Source organism: Vicia villosa, unplaced genomic scaffold, assembly GCF_029867415.1.
Source record: "Vicia villosa cultivar HV-30 ecotype Madison, WI unplaced genomic scaffold, Vvil1.0 ctg.005558F_1_1, whole genome shotgun sequence".
Lineage (NCBI taxonomy): Eukaryota > Viridiplantae > Streptophyta > Magnoliopsida > Fabales > Fabaceae > Vicia > Vicia villosa.
The window spans coordinates 95,074-101,073 of NW_026706644.1; positions in this window are offsets into that span (position 1 = coordinate 95,074).

Below are 6,000 nucleotides of genomic sequence, written 5' to 3' on the forward strand. Positions count from 1 at the left end.
AACTGGATGCTTATTGTAGCCTGAATCCTTCTGAATTGTTCTATGGACCTCCCTCGATTTGAGCTTCAAGTGGACATGGAGGTTGTTGAATCCTGAGTTACAGATGAGCTGCAGCCATCTGGTTAGCTTCACTATGACCTGAGGAGTGTGTCTGGATGATTGGCTTGCCTTGAAACCTTCTGAATCACTCCATGGACCTCCAACTGCAAGTGCTCCAAAGTGAGAGCAACAATGGTGTTCCTCCACCTACAGAAGTGATCCAGGTGCTTGGATCACCTCAAATGACCTCCCTTGAGATGTTAGAATGCTCACTTCCCAAAGATAAGCTTTGGTTTGAAGAAATCGATTCTTCTTGCCAAAGAACTTTGAAAAACAATGAACAAGAGGAGAGAAGGAGAAAGCAAGTAATATGGTTGCTTTGGTGTGTTTTTGAATGAGGAATGCATCTGTATTTATAGGCAAATGGATCAGTATAGCTGCAGAGGAGTGAGCTTCCTTAGTGAAGTTGATTTGCTTTCTTAGCCATGAAGGAATTTTGCAAATATCTCTTATGCAATGATGAGAATTTTGATTCCATTTGATCAATCCCCTAGCCCTCGATTTTGCTTGATCTTAGGGGACAATTCTGAGCCAGAAATGAGCTCTAATTGGTTGGTGAGAAGATTCCTTGGGTGATTCATCAATTTGCCATAAATTCACAAATGTAATCATTACATAATCACATGTTCTTGTTTTTTTAGAATCTTCTTCAATCCTTATGGCATGGTGAAAATGAATGCATGGCATGGTTTCAGATGTGTTATGGGTCGTGTAGCATCCATAAGAGAGGTTATTTGCACAAAATTTGCAAAGTCCAAAAGTGTCCATGACCTATAATTTTACTTCATGAGGCCAACTTTGAACAAGCATAACTCCTAGCTCAAATTGAATTTGGAGAAGGTTGAACACAATTTGGAAAGCCCTAAACATCTACTTCAAATCATTAGTTTATGTCTTCTTCAGAATCATTTAGGAAATTTGTGAAAAATGAGCCTAAAGTTGGATGAAAACTAGGTTAAAACACTTAGAAAAATTTCTAAGTGTTTATGACCTAAACTTCAAAATTTCCAAAACTTCATAAATGGTTGATCTTTTGAAAAAAGTTCCTTTGTAAGATGTTGTTTTATTTTGCAAGATCTACAACTTTCATGTTGGAAGTTTTTTGAGTTGTGTAGGTGAAATTTTGAGATTCTCACCATGCCTTCAAAAACCCTAATTCCCGACTTTTCGCTCCTTGATGAATTTCTTTGAATTTCTTTGGCCAAATGACTTTGACATCCATATATTGATGATATTGATCTTTGAAAGTCATTTTTTGACCAAAAACCTTAAAAGTCAATGATGATCCTTCACAGTTGACTTTTTCCTGACAAAGTGAATTTTTGGGCTTTTGTGTAGAAATAAGATCTTCTCCACAAATGGATGATATAAATGGATTATATGGAGGTAGTAGAGATCCTTGAATCATGTCTTGAGTTTTGGATTCATGCCCTGATCAGAAGTCAACTATCTTGGTGAATTAGGTCAAAACCCTAATTTGTCGACCATGTGAAAGTAATGACTGTAGACTTTGAATTGAAGTGTGATGTCCAGTAGACCTTGTAACATGAGTTATTTGAAGATGATTGATGTCTTTGAATGACCCTCTGAGGTTTTTTAGGGTTTCCCAAATGTGATCCCTGATTTCAGTCCTTGATAGGCTCAGAACCCTAGTCTGGCGACCTGAGTAAACCTGTACTCATATGACTGGATGTCTAATCAATCATAGATGAGAAAAGTGAAGTCTTTGAGCCTCATGATTGTATTAGGGACTAATCCTTGTATTGATTGATCCTTTGCCTGAGCTTTCTTGTCTTTGAGCATCCTCGATTAGGTACCAGATGGAGAAATGACTGCTCTGGGTATTTGTCTTGACCTGATGAAAAATCCTGAAGATATGTCATCTCAGGGGGGTCAAAAATTAGGGTATGACAGATGCCCCTATATAAGTTTCTTTTATCTGGAGGGAGAGAGATTGAGATCTCGATCTCTCCTGCGTAAAAGAGACTTAAATATCAAAGAATGCCCGAATTTTGGGCGCTCCTGAGATGTTGTAATTGATAAAATCTTTGCATGATTTGATCCTGTTGTCGCGCTTGGCGGGGGATGAGGGGACAAACTCTTGTAGAAATACTTGATGTGGATTCTGGAGAATGGATGGCAATGTAGGATGCGCAATCCATCTTCTTTAACTAAGTGTTGATACTTAGAAAAAGGTAAACAACCTCCTCTCGTTCCGGATGTCCAAATCTCGAAACTGGTCTTAGTTGCGTTTGGACAATATCTCAGATAAAGAGAAAATCTCCAAAGGTCTGTTTCCTCATCAAACTTCTTACCAGCGCTTGGAGGTAAGATGCCATTTGACGGCTGTAGAGAAACTTCAAATGTTTGTTTCCTCGTCAAACTTCTTATCAGCGCTTGGAGATAAGATGCCATTCGACGGTAGTAAAGAAACTTCAAAGGTTTGTTTCCTCGTCAAACTTCCTATCAGTGCTTGGAGATAAGATGCCATTCGACGGTAGTAAAGAAACTTCACCATCTTCCCTTTTGACTTGACGTCTTTGAAAGATTGTCATATGGGCCCATGATCTTTTGAGGGGCTAATGACTTCGTTTGAAGGCGGACGAACTGTTTTCGGGGTGAAAACTGCCATTTGTCAACTGATGCCTGGGGAATCAACGAACTGTTTCCCTAAGAGGAAAACTGCCATTCATCGACTCTGTGGGGAGTTAAGCATCCCAGAAACAGACAAACTGTTTGAAGAAACTGCCATTTGTCGATCTCTTGAGTATTTAGCAGACAAACTGTCTTTTCTTGGGAAAAGACTGCCATTTGCCAATTGCTAGGGGAGCAAACTGTCTTCTACTGGGAGAGACTGCCATTCGTCGACCCTGTCATGAAAGTAAGTGAGCAAACTGTCTTCTGCTGAAAGAGACTGCCATTTGCTGACTTTGTTGTGATAGAAAGTGAGCAAACTGTCTTCTGCTGAAAGAGACTGCCATTTACTGACTTTGTTGTGATAGAAAGTGAGCAAACTGTCTTCTGCTGAAAGAAACTGCCATTTGCTGACTTTGTTGTGATAGAAAGTGAGCAAACTGTCTTCTGCTGAAAGAGACTGCCATTTACTGACTTTGTTGGGGAATCTGAACTATCTTCTGGATGAAGACTATCATTTGCTGACTCCGCTGGGGAATCATTTGTAGATCTGCTGGGAGATTCTGAATTATTTTCTTTGACGAAAAAGAAGGTGGCATCTCTCGACCTTGCTGGGGAAATACCAGACCTGTAGGGAGTTCCGGAATGTGAAGCAGACTATCTTATCTGAAGGAGACTGTCGAATGTCGCTCTGCAGGAGATTCTCAGTTGAGGGATTCCAAAAGTGAACAAACTATCTCTTTGAGGGAGACTACCATCTATTGACTTGCTTGGGGAAACCTCTCTACATGGATCGTTGTCTTGAAGGAAAAAGTTTCTCCAGTGTTTGCAGGGGAAACTTGAGTTCATGCCCTCATGACTCGGGCATTCTCATGATTAAAAGCCTCAATTTAACTATGCAGTTGTGATGTAATGTATGCATGAATATTATGACAATTATAAAATGTAAAGTGAATGTGAATAGAATTGTCGCAGATGTAAAATCCTATGATGCGACTTAAATTCTTGTGGATCAGAAGATGTCCTCTTCTTGGAGTTCGAACTCTCTCGGGAATATCTGGTTATCAGTTGTCCGCTGTTTGAAATGAGTAATATGAATTGAAGTGAAGATCCGTCATCGGGAGATGTTCGCAAAGCGACCTCATGGGGAAATCTTGGTTCCCGGAGTCTCCCCCGTTCTCGGAGCAACTGTTTGCATTCTTCCTATTGTTTGTAAGCCTTAGAAAGAACTTTCACCTTTATTTTTGCAAGTAAATTCATTTTTATTTTATGAAAACATTTGTTTCAAGAAATTGACTATTTAAACTTAAAATGCATTTCAAGAAACTGAATAAGACTAGATTGCAAAGGAAAGCACAAGGCTCAAATTATTATATATGGAATGGTAATCAGCCAAATGCTTGATTCCATGGAGTATTTACAAAGTTGGAAATTGGTAATTTTCGGGAAAAGGGCTACGATGAAACGTGACGACCGTTATCTTTCCCTTCCATTCCAAGTCGCGCTGTATTCGTGCTTCGTAGAAGATGACCTACTGCTGATGAACACTCCGCTATGGATTTTGGATGATCAAGTTTGTCCTGAACACAGTTACTTGCCATATATCCCTAACTTTTGCGTAAACTACCCCTTTCGGGTTTTAAGTTTACCGGGATTGATTATTTATTTTTTATGTCTCTAACTTTTGCCTGAATCGCCCTTTCGGGTTTTCGATTCACCGAGACGCTCTTTTTTGCCTAAGTCGCTCTTTGCGAGTTTTCAACTTAGCGAGCTGTTCTTTTGTTTATTTAGGCGAAGTATTTCTTGACTGCGTCGACGTTCACAGGACGGATGAATTCTTCTCCATCCATAGTCGTGAGTATTAAGGCTCCTCCTGAGAAAGCTCTCTTGACCACGTAGGGGCCGTCATAATTGGGAGTCCATTTCCCTCTCGAATCTGTGAGAAAAGATTGAATCTTTTTGAGTACAAGGTCGCCTTCTTTGATTGTGCGAGGTCGAACCTTTTTGTCGAAAGCTTTCTTCATTCTTTGTTGATATAGCTGTCCGTGGCATAAAGCTGTCATGCGCTTTTCTTCGATTAAGTTCAATTCATCGAATCTGCTTTGACACCACTCGGCTTCTGTTAATTTTGCCTCCATCAAAACTCTCATTGATGGAATCTCAACCTCTATAGGTAGGACTGCCTCCATGCCATATACAAGGGAGAAAGGAGTTGCTCCAGTCGAAGTACGTACTGATGTACGGTAACCATGAAGAGCATACGGGAGCATTTCATGCCAATCTTTGTAAGTGATGACCATCTTCTGAATGATTTTCTTGATGTTTTTGTTAGCTGCTTCTACAGCTCCATTCATCTTTGGTCTGTAAGGAGATGAGTTGTGATGTTCAATCTTGAATTCTTCACAAAGTTCCTTCATCATTTTGTTATTCAAATTTGACCCATTGTCAGTGATTATCTTGCTAGGAATGCCGTAGCGACAGATGATGTGATTCTTGATAAACCTGACGACAACTTGTCTTGTAACGTTTGCATATGAAGCTGCTTCAACCCATTTGGTGAAATAGTCTATGGCTACCAAGATGAAGCGATGTCCGTTGGACGCTTTTGGCTCGATCATTCCAATCATGTCGATTCCCCACATGGAGAAAGGCCAAGGGGAAGAGAGTATGTTGAGCAGAGATGGTGGCACATGAATTCTATCGGCGTAGATCTGGCATTTGTGACACCTCTTTGCGTATTGGTAGCAATCTGACTCCATCGTCAGCCAATAATATCCTGCTCTCAGTATTTTCCTTGTCATGGTATGTCCATTGGTGTGAGTACCAAAGGAACCTTCATGTATTTCTCTCATGAGTATTTCTGCTTCTTTTCTGTCAACGCATCTGAGCAGAACCATGTCGAAGTTTCTCTTGTACAGAACATCTTCATTCAGGAAGAATCTACAAGCTAACTTTCTCAAAGTCTTTCTATCTTTCTTTGACGCCCCAAGAGGGTACTCTTGCTTTTGAAGAAAGTTCTTGATGTCGTAGTACCACGGTTTGTCGTCGATGATTGCTTCTATTGTGAAAACATGAGCGGGCCTATCCAGGCGCATAACATCGATCTGAGGAATGTCATTCCAATGATTTATCCTAATCATGGAAGAGAGTGTGGCTAATGCATCAGCCAAATTGTTTTCTTCACGAGGAATGTGATGAAAATCTACCCTGTCGAAGAATGGTAACAATCTTCTCGCGTAGTCTTTGTAAGGAATTAGCCCTGGTTGG